General features: G+C 38.2%; 1 protein-coding gene and 1 pseudogene across 24 annotated transcripts in view; one reads left to right on the top strand and one right to left on the bottom strand.

Annotated features, from left to right (window-relative positions):
* The window catches only part of CLASP1 (cytoplasmic linker associated protein 1), a 266,446-nt gene that overhangs the window by 7,384 nt on the left and 240,965 nt on the right, over positions 1–18,097 (top strand). The window lies entirely within an intron of this gene.
* LOC123951211 lies at positions 8,212–8,336 on the bottom strand (annotated as a pseudogene).

The following is an 18,097-nucleotide window of genomic DNA, read 5'->3' as shown; positions in this document are numbered from 1 at the left end:
TCAGAATGTAATCTTACTACATTTGCATCTCCTACCTTCCAAGAGTTTTTTTGTGCTCAAGGGCCCTGCTTGAAATAATTTAGTAATCAGAATGTCTGGTGGTGGGGGTGAGGGATCTGCTTTTTAAACAGATTTCCCAGGTGATTCTGAAGCCACAAAGTTTGAGAGCTGCCTTGGGACTACCTTCTAGCTCATTTTCTGCTCAGTTTCTTCCCAGAGTGTCTTTCCTGTGGGTAGAGGCCGACTCAGTTAGGAAGGGTTTCTCAGACATGCTAACAGAGGCCTCTTGTATAGAGGGAATGAATTGTGTAGCGGTGCCCTTCCTGATACAGAGTAGCCTGGTTCATTCTAGGAACAATAAGCCAGTCTTTCTAAGAGTAGTTGAACTGCATAAAAACAGCTCCTTCTCTGAAGTCTTCTCGTACTGGTGGCTGTGTTTTGTTTCAGTTCTGAGAAGTCATAGAGCTCTCCAGACACAAACCATGTCCTCCTCAGCCTTTGGTTGGCCCAAGGTGGTAGGTAGACCCAGTGTCGCAATGGCAACGGTCACCATGGATTGAACCCCAACTTTTTGTAGGTATGCTTTTGCCGGCTCTTAGAGCAACAGGCAGATGTGATTTTCATTTTAGAATGAGAGGAAGCTGAGGGTTTGAAAAGTTGAATAATTTGTCCACAGTCATACAGCTTGCAGAGTTTGGCTTTCAAATTCTTCAGCTTCCTTTCCATTTGTTTCAGTTTTTCCAGCACAGGTTATTCCTTGTTCGTGAAAGGTCATTGGGCTGGCTTGGGAGAAAGTCTGTTCCCAGCATCTGGTGGCATCTAGAAATACCTCCTTATAGGTCAGGAGGGATATAGGGCAGCAAGCTTCCCACTAGGGTTTCAATGAAGGTTAGATTGTCCCTGATTTGAAATCTACCCTTGGATAGTCCAGGTTACTGAAGACATGATAGAAACTTTTTCTTTTTAATTTTTTTATTGTGAGATATATACACACACACACACATATATATATATACACATAGACATATGTGTGTGTATATATACATATATACACAAACATATATATACATATATACACATATATAGTATGTGTGTGTATATATATAGATAGATAGATATAACTTAAAATAGGCTATTTTAACCGTTTTTTAAGAATATCAGTCAGGGCATTACTTAAATTCATACTGTTGTACAACCATCATCAGAGTCAGCTTCCAAATCTTTTCCATCGCTCCAGACAGAAGCCCTGTAACCATTAAGCCATAAATCCCCTTCCTCCCTCTCCCTCAGTCCCTGGTAATTTATAATCTACTTTCAGTTGCAGCAAATTTGCCTATTCTAGATATTTCACTAAGTGGAATCGTATAATATCTGTCCTTCTATGATTTATTCACTTAGCATAATGTGTTCAAGATTCATTCATGTTGTAGGATGTATCAGAATGCTATTCTTTTTTAATTGGTGAATAATATTTCATTGTATGTATATACTACATTTTGTTTATCCTCTCATCTGTTGATAGAACTTGGGTGGTTTCCACTTTTTGACTATTGTGAATGATGCTGCGGTATATATTGGTTTACAAGTTTCTGAGTCTCTGTTCTCAGTTCTTTGGGGTGTATACCTAGGACTAGAATTACTGGGTCGTATGGTAATTGTTTAGCTTTTTGAAGACTCTTTGAACTTTCCAGGGTGACTGTACCATTTGTACTCCCAGTGGCAGTGTATAACGGTTTCAGTTTCTCCATATCTTTGCAGACACTTGCTGTTTTCCGTTATTTTATTTTATTTTTAAAGATTTTTTAAAAAAATTTTATTTATTTATTTATTTGACACAGAGAGAGATCACAAGTAGGCAGAGAGGCAGGCAGAGAGAGAGGAGGAAGCAGGCTCCCTGCCAAGCAGAGAGCCGGATGTGGGGCTCGATCCCAGGACCCTGAGACCATGACCTGAGCGGAAGGCAGAGGCTTAACCCACTGAGCCACCCAGGTGCCCCTGGTTATTTTATTTTTAAAGTTATAGCCATTCTGATAGTTGTGAAACAGTATCTCACTGTGGTTTTGATTTTTCTGTGATGACTAAGGTGTTACTTTTTTTGGGTAAATATCTATTCAAGTCCTTTGCTTATTATTAGATTGCATTGCTTGTCTTTTTGTTGTTGAGTTAGTTTTAGGGGTTCTTATATGTTCTGGATATTAAACTCTTACCAGATATGTGATGTGTAGGTATTTTCTCCCATTCATTCTGTGAATTGTCTTCACATTTTCTTGACCATGTTCTTGATGCACAACAGTTTTTAATTTTGATGAAGTCCAGTTAATCTGTTTGTTTCTTTTGCTGCTTATGCTTTTGGTGTTATAGCTAAGAATCACCATTACCAATCCAAGGTCATGAAGATTTACTCCTATGTTTTATTCTTTCTTTTATAGTTTTAGCTCTTACATTTAGGTTGTTGATTCATTTGAATTAAAATTTTTTTACATGGCGTGAGGTAGGGAATCCAACTTCATTGTTTGCATGTAGATATCAAGTTGTTCCAGCACCATTTGTTGAAAACTGATATAAGCATTTTAATTAATTTATATTTTGGTTTAGTTATTTTTCACTGCCTTACCCTCCTTCATCCTTAACCCCCCCCCCCCCCCCCCGCCTGGTTTTCTTTCTTTGGAACAAGATATGTGGATATTTTGTATTGTGTTACAGTTTTGCTGCTTGACTTACGAGAGACACTTAATAAATGTGAGTTTCCTTTCTTCCTTTTAATTTTGTATAATTACTTTTAAGTGGTATCTGTTTTCTTTCTTTCTTTGACAGAGGGAAAGACAGATCACAAGTAAGCAGAGAGGCAGGCAGAAAGAAGGGGGAAGCAGGCTCCCTGCTGAGCAGAGAGCCCGATGAGGGACTCGATCCCAGGACCCTGAGATCATGACCTGAGCTGAAGGCAGAGGCTTAACCCACTGAGCCACCCAGGCGCCCAAGTGGTGTCTGTTTTCAAAATAGATTTTGATGACCTTCAGGGTTGGATTTATATTATATTTCTTTGTTTCCCCATTTCCAACCCTCTCTTGTCTCCCTGCATCCCCATCACTCAAGTGCCCAGTGTAGTACTATGCAAGTGATGGCCTTACCTTTTATTGATTGAATTATAAAGCTGAGTATAGATGTTTGCGTTTATGATTGGATAATTGCAGAAGATTCTTGAAAGATCAATAATCAGTATATTGTAAAGTTCAAGGTTTTAAATGCAACCTAACTGAAGTTTACCCAAATATCTTATGTCACACACACAAAATTCCAAAGGCATTTGAAAGACAGATGCTATATCAATCCTCACATTTGGGAAAATAACTTAAAAGGACATGCATTTAAAATATCCACGTATCCTGGTTCAAGGGAAGAAAAACAGGGTGGGCCGGTGGTAAGGATGAAGGAGGGTAGGCAAGGTTTGTTTCATGGATAAATGGAAAATTTTTAGCTTGTAAAATTTAAGATTACAGTAAGCTTTATATTGTATATTGTACTCATTTTAGAGGTAATTTTATATATTTAGTTTTATAGATTTAGCTTTTATATTTAGATTGTTGATCCATTTTGATTTGCATTTTTGACAAATGCTGTTAGTTTAAAAAGTTATTTGAAGTTTGTGGAATAGTGTATATTACTTTTCTAACAAAAATATTAACTATCATTTAAAATTACTTTTGCCTAGAAATTCCAAAAGTTAACTAGTGAAGACGTATCTGAACTTTCTCTCTGGGTCTGTATTATTAGATTCCCTCCCATCACACTCTTTAGTGTTCAGTGGGGTCTACTACTATTATTTATCCTGAGTGATCAGACTTCCCTCCGGAGTCCATTTTGTAATGTACCATCCAGATGTCATTGAAGGGGAGACCTGGTTTGAAGATTGGCCTTTGATATTTTGTTTTCCACTGGGTTTTGACTCTGAAATAGGTATTTCTTAGTGTGTTATTATATAAACACTTTCATCATATAAGATACTGGTTATTCTTCCACTGTTTATTTTAGCAGTTCCTTGTTATTAATAGTGAAAACAAAAAAAGGAATTATTTTATTCTTTTATTTTCTAGTTCCAAGCAACATAACATCAGAGAAGTCAGAGCAAATCGACATGCTTTCAGGAAAATTGTCAGCCAATGAAGAGATTCAACAGCTTGAACTCCCTTAGTCGAATAACGGTTTATTCCAGGGAGAGCAGGAAGAAACGATGCAGCCTGTTTTCTTTCACTACCTCTGGCCATATTTACAGAGAAGTTGGCCTGGTATAGATGTGAATCTGTAGCCATATATCTGTGTACACAAAGATGGACCCAACTTCTCTGTAAATAAGACCAGAGGTAGTATATAGCTGTATCTGTACACAGAAAATTTGATTCAGGAAGTGTTTTTGTCATTTAATATACCACCCTTCAGACATGGGATCGCATGCTGGGGGGCGGGAAGGTGTTCTTTAAAAAGAAATACTCTGGGTGCCTGGGTGGCTCAGTCGTTGAGCGGCTGCCTTTGGCTCAGGTCGTGATCCCAGAGTCCTGCTCCATGGGAAGTCTGCTTCTCCCTCTCCCTCTCCTGCTGCTTATGTTCTCTCTCTCGCTGTCTCTCTCTCTGTCAAATAAATAAAATAAAATCTTAAAAAAAAAAAAAAAAGAACGACTCTCAGTGTCGCATTGCCCTCTATGCAAGCTGATTTGGGCTCATGGGTATCGATTTTAGCCTGATCTGATTGTGTTTGCCTATTGGGAGAGAATGGCATGCCAAGGAGATTTCCTATGGCCTGTGACTGCATTTTTGAAGTGAACATGATGGGAAAAGCTTTCCATTCTCTCATGCCTTTTAGAACTTGGAGGAGGTTTCTGAAATTGCCAAAGAACATTTGTTTGAACAAAATAATAATATTTAGCCTAATTGTATAGTAATGATTTTACAGAATCCTGAAAGGATGACAGCTGGGGAAGATAAAGAACATCTTATAATTACGTGATTTATAGACCTCCTTTGGGGTGGGGTAGGGTGAGTGGAGGGGATGCGGGAACAATATAGGTAGGTGTTCATGAGATGGACCTGAAAACCAGAGCCTTCGTGAAAACTGCTGCCATTTAATTAAGAGAGTTATTCTAGGGTATATCCTGGGTAATTAGTAAAGAATGCAGAAACTGTATGCCTCGATCAGAATCTTTACCAAACACATTTAACTGTTCTGCCGCAGGACAGAGAAAGAGGCTCTCAGCCCTGTTCCAAAGAGCTCTACCACTTAAGAGGGAAGTCAGACAAGCAAGGAGACAGTTATGATGCCTGAATTAAATGTGTTCCTGTGGGAAGACTGGAGAGGGAAGGGCTCCTACTCTGGGGATAGGAAAAGAGAGATGTCTTAACCCTGTTTTGACCTGAAGTGTGTAAGGCCCTGAACCAGGTACGCGTGTCTGCTTGGGTACTCTGCGGCCTGTTTGTTGCTTTCCATTTATGGGAGAGCTGTGTTGGCTGGGGACCTAGGTTGTGACCGAGGGGCGAAGAGCCTGCCTCTTGGCCATATTAATACCATGGTCTAATGTTGTGAAGTGTCCACAGACAAGGGCCTAGAAGGCCCCCTTGCTGAGAGAAGGCTGTCTGAAACTAGCATCTTTCAGAGAACCCTAGGTCTTGATAGAACCAGGACTATTTTCAAATCTTTACTTGAATCAGCAGCTGATCAGTGATTCAATTTTGGAATTTTGGGGTAGGGATTAGACATTGTGCTTTTGGGAAACTGCTATTGATATTGCTTCTGGAGAGTGATGGCATTATTAAAAATATGTTTTTATTGTAATTACAAGCTTATTGCATTCATTTTTGGTTGTAAAACTTTTTTTTTTTCAATGTCTAGGGGATAGTCTGTGTCCCTTTTTTTCTTTTTTAACGATTTTATTTTTAAGTAATCTCTGTACCCACCAGGGGACTTGAGCTCACAACCCTGAGATCAAGGATCACACTCTTAACAACTGAGCCAGCCAGTCGCTCCAGTATCCCTTTTAATTATGAGTGAGTGTAAATCTGTTATAGCTGAGTATGAAGGTTCTTTTCATTTTGTTTAAATTACCTAGAAAGGAGAAATAGAACTGCTAGTTAAATGCATTAATTTTTTAAATAAAATATTTATTTTTCGAGCAGGCATTACATATACATGATTTGAAATTTAAGTTTTCCTTCTCTCCTGTCTGTCATCCACCCAGTTCCCTTTCCTGGAAACACCAGCGTTATTAATTATATATGTGGAAAAAAAGGCATATATGTATATCTGTCTATCTCCCTTTCCTCCTTTTTTGTACAGGCTACTGCAGACTACCCTGTATTTTCCTCCCTCACTTCCTCCATCCCTCCTTTCTTCCTCCTTTCTTTCTTTCTCTTGCAAATCATTCTATGTGAGTATGTTAAAGACTTACTATGGGGCACCTGGGTAGCTCAACTGGGTAAGCATCTCTTTCGGGCCAAGTTCTTGATCCCAGTGTCATGTGATTGAGTCCTGCATCAGTCTTCGTGCTCAGTGGGGAGTCTGCCCTGCCCCCCCCCCATGCTCTCTCTCTCTCACTCACTCTCTCAAATAAATAAATGAAATCTTTTTTTCTTTTAAAGATTTTATTTGTTTATTTGACACAGAGAGAGTACAAGGAGGGGGTGTGGTGGGGAAAGGGAGAAGCAGGTTCCCGCTGGGCCGAGAGCCCGACGACGATCCCAGGACCCTGGGATCATGACCTGAGCTGAAGGCAGAAGCTCAATCAACTGAGCCACCCAGCTACCCCATAAGAAAAATCTTTAAAAAAAAAAATAGGAAAAAAAAAAAAATAGACTTCCTCATTGTGGGTTTTCTTCTTCTTTTTTTGAGTGGTCTCTGTGCCCAGTGTGGAGCCCAACGTGGGGCTCAAAGTCAGGACGCTGAGATCAAGAGTCAGATGCTCAAGTGACTAAGCCACATAGGCACCCCTCCTTACTGGTTTTTTTTTTTTAAATGAAGGGTATAGCTGGGCATATCATAATTTACCTAGCCCTTTACTGAGGAGCGTTTAGTTTTTTCTAGTCTTTTGCTTTTATGCTAGAAAGACTAATCCTATAATAATTTATTTTGCACATATATGAATAAAGTCCTATAAGTTGACATTTTGGGTTGAAAGTTATGTATCTTTAAAATTTTGAGGGATACTGCCAAATATTCCATCTTAGAGGTTGTTTTTTTCTTTTTTTTTTAAAGATTTTACTTATTTGAGAGAGTGAGCGGGGGAGGAGCAGAGGAAGAGGGATAAATAGACTATGCTGAGTGTGGGACCCGGTGTGAGGCTTGATCTCAGGACACTAAGATCATGACCTGAGCTAAAATCAAGAGTCAGAGACTTAACTGGGCCACTCTGGCACCCCTGTAGTTAATACATTAAAAAATACGATTTTGGGAATGCCTGGATGGCTCAGTGGATTAAGCCTTTAACTTCGGCTTAGGTCATGATCTCAGGGTTCTGGGATCGAGCCCCACATCAGGCGCTCTGCTCAGCAGGGAGCCTCCCCCCTTCCCCCCCGCCGCCCCCTGCCTGCCTTTCTGCCTACTTGGGATCTCTCTCTGTCAGATAAATAAATAAAATCTTAAAAAAAAAACACAAAACTGTATGGGTTGCCTGGGTCGCTCAGGGGGTTGGGTCTGTGCTTCCAGCTCAGGTCATGATCTCAGGGTCCTGGGATTGAGTCCTGCACTGGACTCTCTGCTCGGTGGGGAGCCTGCTTCCCCCCATCTCTCTGCCTGCCTCTCTGCCTACTTGTGATCGCTCTCTCTGTCAAATAAATAAAATCTTTGGGAAAAAAATAAAAAATAAACTATAAAAATAAAATTTTGTAAAAGTGTATGACTATTCTGTTATATGTCATTTTTCAGTTAAAATGTAGCTATGTTTCAGTGATAAAAAACCAATCAAGCACTTGCCTTCTCATTACTTGTTTGTTTTTCTTTCTCATTATTTTGATTTTGCAAAGATTTCATGGCTGGTTATGAGGTTCGGAAATAAGCTTTGCTTCCTTGTATGTTACCAAGGCTGCCTTCTAGAGAGGAGTACCAGAGATGGACAATTTGCTGAATAACTGGCTCTTTTTATAGTTTTCAATTTTTTTAAAGCTCTGTGCAGGGCTGAACTCATGACCCCGAGATCAAGAGTCACATGCTCACCCACTGAGTCAGCCAGGCCACCCTGTAGTTTTTAATTCTTGTAGTAACTGATGATGCCTATGGTTTCATGATTATAATTAATTAGCAATAATCGCGCCTCGGATAAACCTCATTGGCTACGATACTGCCACTGCGCAAAGCTCATGATTATAATTAAATTTGACTTTACAACAACTTTCTGGTATTTATTGCATATAATATGGTTTAACTGGAAAGAATATTATACTTTCTGATGTTTTGAAATTTATATTTCCTTTGACTAGATAATATGTATATGGTCAAAAAACTTAAAAGGTATAGAAGGCTAGAGAATGAAAAGTCAGTCTTCCTCCACCTTTTCTCTGTATTCTTCCTCATTCGTTCCCAGAGGCAGCTACTGTTTCTGATTTCTTAGGTGGTTTTGTAGATAGTCTATACATATATGAGCTTTTATATGTGTGTATATAGTTTGCAGCATTGTTTTGTTAGTATCACTATTTTTTTTTTAGTACACTGTTATTTTTAAAATGTATTTTTAAAATTACATAAGTAGTGCATTTTCATTTTAGAAAATACAGTGTTAATGTCTTGGTATGCTGTTTCCATTCATACTTTTTCTGTGCATGCAGGTATAAGTGACTATTTTGTATTTTATAAACGAATATGATGTCATAAACATGCTATTTTCTAGCTTGCTTTAAATTTTTTTTTTTTTTTAAGTAAACTCTACCCAACATGGGACTTGAAGTTATGACCCTGAGATCAAGAGTTGCATGCTCTACTGACCGAGCCAGCCAGCTGCCCCTTTTTTACTAAGTTGCTTTTTTCACTAAGTTGACCATAAATATTTTTCCAGGCCGTCAAGAACATACTTTTACTGTAGAGTGACTGCATGGTATGTTGTTGTTTGAATGTACAGTAATTTCTTTCCCATTTCTTTGTTCTTGTACGTTCAGGGCTATTTTCATTTAAAGAGTTTTTCTTGGGGCACCTGGCTGGCTCAGTTGGTGGAGCATGCAATCTTGATCTTGGTGTTGGGAGTTCGGCCCCATGTTGGGTGTAGAGATTACTTAAAGATAAAAATCTTAAAAATAAAAATAAAAAATTTTTTTTTTATGAGCGGCCACAATAGACAACTTTATGTATACAGTTCAGCGTGTTTGACAGATATTTCCTGACATGAATTTTTAGATTTGTACTTGTGGGATCAAAATACATGTTTAAAGATTACTGATACATGTTTCCAAATTGCCCTGGGTAGTTATGAAGTTTATTCTTATCTGCATATTAAAACATGTTTGATTATATCCTTTAGATTCTCAACTGATCTTTTTGTTTAAATGGAGGAGTAGAGTGAGGGTTATGTCTTGATATTTTAAAGAAATTTGTGTTAGTGATGGGTAGGAATAGTCATGTTGGAAAAATACAGAGACAGTAACAACTCCGTTTGGAAACTGAGCATGTGTGGGTACAATTCAGTATATACTAACATAGTTAAGGCACAGATCTTTTTTTGTTTTTTTCTTGTGGAATTTTTTTCCTAAATCCATAAAATATGAATATAAGTATGTCATTTTAGTAATATCAGCGTTCTGTTATAATTGATCTGAGAAATAGAATTTTCCCAGCTTTATGTGTAAGCTTAGTAAAGTGGAGACTTAACGTCTGTATGCTTGAAATGTGGTTTCAGTGGGGCGGGTAGGAAGCCGTATGGAAAACTTTTCAGCAGTCTTTGTCATTGCTTGGCTGATGTTCCAAATTATCTTTCTCTTCCACTTCACTTTATTGCATTAGAAAGATTTGAGACCAAATTTAATACCATCTGATTTGCCAATGAATAAATGAATCTCTAAAGCCCTCTGTAATCAGTTCTCTATCCTCAGCGAGCACAGGACTCCTTATCATTGAAGGCTCTGTGTCTATGTGGAATTTCCAATTGGTCAGAGTCTGTGTCTTCAGTGTGACTCTTGCTGGAGCCAGGAATGGAAGCGACGGAAATGATTGGGAGGGTGAGAGTAAGCAAAGCATGTGTTTTCATGCCAGTGCACAAGTAAGACAGAGTTTTGCCCAGGGGTGCCCTTACATTTGTTTCACTGGGGCAGTCTTTCCTTTCCCCCTGTTTATTAGGGAGTCATCGGAAGAGTAGATAGTCTTACAAGAAAACACCTCGATATACTGTTAGGATAGATTACTCACTCGTCTTTCTTTCCCCAGTGAACCTGGAGCTTGTTGACGGCAGTGCCTGGCAGACTGGCTGGCACCGTAGGCAGTGAACTTGGGAACTGAGTACCAAGAGCCTGTGCACATCATGTGTCTCTTTTCATTTTTTTCCTTCTTTACTATTCGGAATAGTTACAGATTCACGGAAGTTGCAAAAATAGGACAGAGTTTCTGTTTATCCTTTACCTAGTGTTCCCCAGTGGTTATGCATTCCCCTTTTTTCTTTGTCTCGTTTTCCTTTTTATGATCATGCTTTCAGCTTGCCATCAGCATCTGTGGGAAACACTAAACCCTTTGAACTAAAGGTTGCTGATTACTCTCCTAGAGTTACTTCTGGGAATGCATATGGTTCTTCCTCTTCATTTGTTCTTTTTTTTTTTTTTTTTTTTTGAAGATTTTATCTATTTATTTGACAGAGAGATAGAGAGCACAAGTAGGCAGAGTGGCAGGCAGAGGGAGAGGGAGAAGCAGGGGCCCACGGAGCAGAGAGCCCGATGCAGGGCTTGATTCCAGGACCCCGGGATCATGACCTGAGCTGAAGGCAGATGGTTAACGGACTGAGCCCCCCAGGCGCCTGTCTTCATTTGTTCTTGATGAAGCACTTGCTTAGTATGTGGTGCTGTGCCGGGTTCTAGTTGCATCTCTTGATTCAGTCTCTTATTTTGGTAACATTAAGTATGGTGGGTATATCCTTCCTTTGTGGATTGTCTTCTAAATTATATATACATGTCTAAAGTACTCAGAGACCCATGTGTGTTGGTGAGAAGCAATAGCTATGACTTGGTGGAAACAGCCCTGGATTTGGAGTTAGACGCTCGGGTTCAAATCCTGATTCTCTTTCCTACTTGCTGGTTGATGCTGGAAGCTGCTTTGCTTCTGAATCTGAACTTGTCTGTGAAAGAGTATGAGAGTAACAGTCATAGAGACAGGTTTTGTGGGTGGATAAAGAAAACTAGTGTTTGTATAATTACTTAGTGAATTGGAAAGTGCTGTTTCAAATGTGAAGTTGCCTTACTGATTCTAAATTGCTGAAATGAGAGCTGAATTTTAAATTACTGCTGCGTTATTTCTTATAGCTTGACTTTTTGCAGTAACAGGAAAAACTCTCCCGCTGCTTCTGTACCCCCGGCCTTTTACACCTTCTGTCTTCACACTGACTAACCAGTACTTAATAGGGTTTTCTTTTTTCAACTGGGTGTAACCCGGCTCCCTTGAGAAATTTGGGATGGCCATGTCAGCTGTCGTGCTATCAAATGACATATCAAATGGTTGCCTCTCTTCTTATTCACCTAAGTCTAGGGATTTCATGTTTCAGAAACCTCTTCAAAAAATCTCTCATGCAAAAAAAAACACAAAACTGTCATGCAAGTATCTTTTTGGCTTACCTTTTTCACAGGTTTTGCTCTTAGAAACCAACTCTTAATATGGTACCAGAACTGAGATTTTTATTTTTAAAGAGGAGACCTGATTTTTAAAATATGTAAATATGGGATATGTAAGTAGTCTAAAAAGTAGGGGATACCATGAAAAATTTAAGATTTAGATAATGGAGAATTTTTTTCTTAAACGTGGTCTAGGTGCAGACAGATTCTTAAATTATTAAAGGCAGACATATAGAATAATGTACCCAGTAGCAGTAGAATACACATTATTCTCAAGTGCATGTGGAACATTCTCCAGGATGGATCATATGTTATGATAGATCATAAAACAAAACTCAATAAATTTAAAAGGATGAAAACCATACAAAGTCTATTCTCTTTCTGATCACAATAGAATGAAGTTAGATATCAGTAATAGAAACTGGGGAATTCACGAATATGTGGAAATTAAACAACACACTCCTAAATCATCAGTGAGTAAAAGAGGAGATTACAGAGAGAATTATAAAATATCCTTGGATGGTTGAAATGAAAACACACCATCCCACGGTGGCAGTGGTTGCACAACAGCGAAGGTACGTAATACCAATGTGTTGTACGTTGAAAGATGGTAAAAATGGTGAATCTTATGTATGACTTCCCACAATTAAAAAAAAATTCACTCATTGTTCAGTAATGTTTATTGAACACTTAATACTTCATGCCAAAAATAAAAGAACATACCATAACTTAGGGAGTGCAGTAAGCAGTGCTGAGAAGGAAATTTATATTTTTAAATCCTTTAATTAAAGAAGGATCTTAAGTCAATACCCTAAATGTCCATCTTAAGAAACTAGTAAGAGAACATAATAAACCAAAAGCAAGTAGAAGAAAAAAAAAATGAAGACTAGATTAGAAATAAATGATAAGAAAAATAGCAGTGAAAATCAAAAGACCAAAACTTGAAAAGATACTGACCAAGAGAAACAAAGACAAGGCTCAGATTAATAAAATCAGAAATCTAAGAGAGGACATCACTACTGTCCTTACAGAAATAAAAAAGATGATAAGAGATACTAGGAACAATTATATGCTAACAAATTAAATAACTTAGATGAAATTATGCATTTCTAGAAAGGCACTACTGTGATTGGCTCAAGAAAAAAAATAGACAATCTGAATATATCAATAATAAGTGAAGAGATTGAGTTAACAATCAAAAAACATCCCACAAAAAAGAGCCCAGGCTTAGATGACTTCACATTTGGTGATTCTACCATATCAATCAAATGCAAGTTCTTCAAAAAATTTTTCAAACTAAAAGAGGAGGATGGAATGCTTTGAGCATGTTGTTACTGTGTTACAAAAGCCAAATGAAGATATCACAAGAAAATTATAGACGAGTGTCTTTTATGAACATAGACGTAAAAAATCAACAAAATGCTAGCAAACTGAATCCAGCACTAAAGCAGAAGGATTATATGCTATGACCAGGTAGGATTTATATCAGGAATGCAAGGTTGGTCTAATATCTGAAAAATCAATGTAATACACAATATTAATAGAATAAAGAATGAAAGGCACGTTATCATCTCAAAAGGTGAAGGAAAAGCATTTGACGAAATCCAACATTTTAAAAAAAAAAATTAACATATAATGTATTCTTTGTTTCAGGGGTATAGGTCTACGATTCATCAGTCTGACACAATTCACAGCACTCCCCGTAGCACTTCCCACCCCATCCCACCCCTCTTCCCATTCCAGCAGCCCTCAGTTTGTTTGCTGAGATTAAGAGCCTGTTATGGTTTGTCTCCCTCTCTGGTTTCATCTTGTTTCCTCCGCTGCCCGCCCCCCCCCACCTTCTCCTGTGATCCTCTGTCTTATTTGTCACATTCCTCATGTCAGTGAGATCATATGATAATTGTCTTTCTCTGATTGACTTGTTTTGTTTAGAATACCCTCTTCCATCCACGTCACTGCAGATAGCAAGATTTCATGTTTTTGATGGCTGCATGATATTCCGTTATATATATATACACCACATCTTTATCCATTCATCTTCCAGCACCTTTTTGATAAAAACTCTCAACAAACTAGAAATACAGCGGAATTTAATGTGAAAAATGCCAAATACCCACAGCTGATATCATAGTTAATGAAAAAAGATTGAATGCATTCTCCCCAAGATCAGAAACAACAGAAGGATGTCCTTTTATGCCCCTTCTATTCAACATTGCACTGGAGGTTCTAACCAGAACAAGAAAAAGAAATAAAATGCATCCAGATTGGAAAAGAAGTACAGCCATATTTGCAGATGATGTGATCTTGTATACAGAACATCCTGTTAGAACTGATAAAGGAATTGAGCAGGTTTGAAGGATGTAAAATCAAAAAACAAAAATCAGTTATATTCCTATGTACTTGCAATGAATAGTTCAAAAATGATACTAAGAAAACAGTCTCATTCACAATAGCTATAAAAAGAATAAAAATACTTAGGATAAAGTTAACCAAAAAAGTATAAGTCTTATACTCTGAAAACTGTAAAATATCATTGAAAGAAATTAAAGATCTAAGTAAATGGAAAGACATTCTTTGTTCATAGATCCAATTACCTAATATTGTTAAAGATGGCAGTACTTACCAAGTTGATCTGCAGACTTGGTATACTCACTGTTAAAATCTTACCTGCCTGTCTTGTAGGAATTGATAGGCTACTCTTAAAACTCATATGGAAATACAAGGGACCCAGAATAGCCAAGACAATCTTGAAAAAGAACAAGGTTGGAGGACTTTCATAACTTGCTATAATGCTGTAGCAATCACAACAGTCTTTCAAAGGGGGAAAGAATGGTCTTTCTTTTAAGATTTATTTATAAGTTAGTGCACACACAGTGAAAGGGCAGAGAGGGAAAATCCTTAAGCAGATTCCCTGCTAAGTGTGGAGGACTCAAGTCTCACCACCCATGAGATCATAACCTGAGCTGAAACCAAGAGTCCATTGTTCAACTGACTGAGCCACCAGGTGGTGCTTTCACCTGGTCCTTTCAACACATGGTGCTGGGACAAGTAGATATCCACATGGAAAAGAATGAATTTGGACCCTTTTCTCATTTGTATATATATTATAGACCTAAATGTAAGATCTGAAACGATAAAACTCTTAGTAGAAAACAGATGTAAATCTTTATGACTTTGGATTAGACAGTATTTTCTTTCTTTTTCATTGAGGTAAAATAAACAATGATTTCTTTGGTATGATATCTAAAACACAAACAACAAAAGGAAAAAACATAAAATGGACTTCATCAAAATTGAGAACTTTATGTTTCACCATCAAGAAAGTGAAAGCACACTCCACAGAATGAGAGAAAATACTGGAAATCATATATCTAATAAAGGACTTTTATCCAGAACATATAAAAAGTCTTACAGTCAACAGTAAAAGGACAAATAACCCAATTAAAAAATAAACAAAGGATTTGATTAAACATTTCTCCAAAGAAGATGTTCAAATGGCCACACCCATGATGAGAAGCTCAATATCCTTAGTCATTAGGGAAATGCAAATCCAAACAGTGGGATGCCATTCCACACCCACTAAAATGGCTGTAATAAATAGACAATAAATCTTGCTGAAGATGCAGGGAAATTGTAACCCTCATGTATTCCTTGTGGGAATGTATAGTGGTGTAGCCATTTTGGAAAATAGGTTGGCAGTTCTTCCAAGAGCTCAAAATAGTTACTGTATCCATATTCTAGTTAACACCTGTTGTGTATTGAATAAAATTAAAATTGTGTCCATACAAAACTTGTTCAGGAGTGTTCATAGTAGCATTATTTATTATAGCCAGAAAGTAGAAACGATCCAAATATCCATCAAAAGGTAACTTTATGAACAAATATAGTTCATATTTACGAACTATGTTTATATATCAAATATAGTTCAGATATTATAAACAAGTATCTGTACGATGGAGTATTATTCAGTCATAAAAAGGAATGAAGTACTGATAGATGCTATAACATGGATAAACCTTGAAAATGGTATGCTGACTGAAGCAAGCCAGACACAAAAGGCCACATATTTTATGACTCCACTTATATGAAATGTCCAGAATAGGCAAATACATTTGGTCAGAAAGTAGATTATTGGTTTTCATAGGCTTAGAGGAAGAATCTGGGGAGTGACTGCTAAAGGATATGAGGTTTTATTTTGAGATAATAAAAGTGTTCTTAAATAGTGGTGATGGTTGCACAATCTTGGGAATATAATAAAAACTGTTGAATTATAGCCAGTTTAAGAGGGTGAACTTCATGGTATGTGAATTGTATCTCCGTAAAGCTGTTACTGAAAAAATCACGTAAGGAGTTTAGGTTTAGTGATCTGTTTTTCATTAGTATAGTAAAAAGTAAAAAAGATACTGTTTGACTAGGACTATGAAAGGATAAAAAAGCTCTGAAAAATACTACAGAAGTCAAGTGTTGCTAGACTGAGTAGACACTTACATCCCCTCTTTCTAGATGAGCCAATTTTTCAGCCACATATTGTCTCCAGTGAGGCTCCTCTACCCAGTAAGCTGGATTCTCTACTGCAGTCTCTTGTTTCCACTTAAGATCCTTCCTTGGGAAGCTGCTTTCTATATCATGATTCTCTCCTCCCCCGGGGTAACTGTGTTGATGAGGTAACACTTTGGTATGCGAATGCTGACAGCAGTCTTGTGTATATGTTAAATATTTTGCATTGGGAGAAGGAGAGTCTGCAGTGAATAGTGAGATGTTTCCAGTTAGTTTTGGTCCTACAGTTTTTGCATGAATAAAATTGGATGTTACTACATAACTGGTCTGTTTTGAAACTTTTTTTTTTTTAAAGATTTTATTTTTTTATTTGACAGACAGAGATCACAAGTAGGCAGAGAGGCCGGCAGAGAGAGAGGAGGAAGCAGGCTCTCCACGGAGCAGAGAGCCCAATGCGGGGCTCGATCCCAGGACCCTGGGAGCCAAAGGCAGAGGCTTTAACCCACTGAGCCAAAGGCAGAGGCTTTAACCCACTGAGCTACCCAGGCGCCCCTGTTTTGAAACTTTTAAAAGCTTTATCTCTTTTCAGGAATACAGAAAGTAGAAGAAATTTTTAAGAAGTAGGACAGAAACCCTCATAAACCTGTTACTCTTTATTTTTTTTATTTTATTTTTTTAAGTTTTTATTTATTAGAGAGAGGAAGAGTGAGAGAGAGCAAGCAGAAGGAGCAGCAAGCAGAGGGAGAAGCAGGCTCCCCAGTGAGCAAGGAGCCCGCTGTGGAGCTTGAGCCCAGGACGCCGGGATCATGACTCAAACCAAAGGCTGACTGAGCTGCCTGGGCACCCCCAGAGGCCACAATTTAATACTTTACGTACTCTATTTTTTTTCTGTGGTTCTTTCCACATGTACGCTGTATTGTACTATACATATGTATAATTTAATATAATTTCACATCCTCATTTGTTTAGTTAATGAACAGTTCTACTACAAGCATTTTGTATTTTTTTCTACCATGTGGACTTAAGCTTTACAATACTTAAAAGAAAAATTATGGATAGGGGTGTCTGGGTGGCTCTGACTCTTGGTTTTGGCTCGGGTCATGACCTCAGGGTCATGAGATAAGCCCACTTTAGGCTCAGCACAGAGTCTACTTCCCTTCTCCCTCTCCCTTCTTCTCTGCCTGCCCCCCGCCCCCAACTCCCCCTGTGTCTCTAAAATAAATAAATTAATCTTTAAAAGAAAAATTACAGACAGGGCACCTGAGTGGCTCAGGTAGTTAAGTGTCTGACTTTGGCTAGGGTCATGATCTCGGGGTTCTAGGATCGAGTCCCAAATTGGGCTCCCCGCTCAGTGGGGAGTTTGCTTGCCCCTCCTTCTCTGTTCTTCTCCCTACTTGTGTTCTCTCTGTTTCTCTCTCAAATAAATAAATAAAATCTTAAAAAAGATTATGGGCAATACAGAAGTAAAGACAAGAGTAAAACAACTCCTAGGTGCTTATCATTGAATTTTGGCAATTCTCGATGCATAGCCATCTTCTTGCATCTTTGAGGAAGTTTTTTTTTTTTTTTTCCCCATGATTTTGTTTATTTGACAGAGAGACAGAGACAGTGAGAGAGGGAACACAAGCAGGGGGAGAGGGAGAAGCAGGCCCCTGCTGAGCAGGGAGCCCAGTGGAGGGGCTTGATCCCAGAGCTCCAAGATCATAACCTAAGCCAAAGGCAGAAGCTTAACGACTGAGCCACCCAGGCACCCATGAAGAGCAGCATAAAAGTGGAAGCAATTTTTATTATTTTAAACCTGCCCCAGGAGAAGCAAAAACAAAAT

This window comes from Meles meles, chromosome 9 (assembly GCF_922984935.1).
Source record: "Meles meles chromosome 9, mMelMel3.1 paternal haplotype, whole genome shotgun sequence".
NCBI classification, from domain to species: domain Eukaryota; kingdom Metazoa; phylum Chordata; class Mammalia; order Carnivora; family Mustelidae; genus Meles; species Meles meles.
This window is presented reverse-complemented; position numbering and strand designations above follow the sequence as displayed.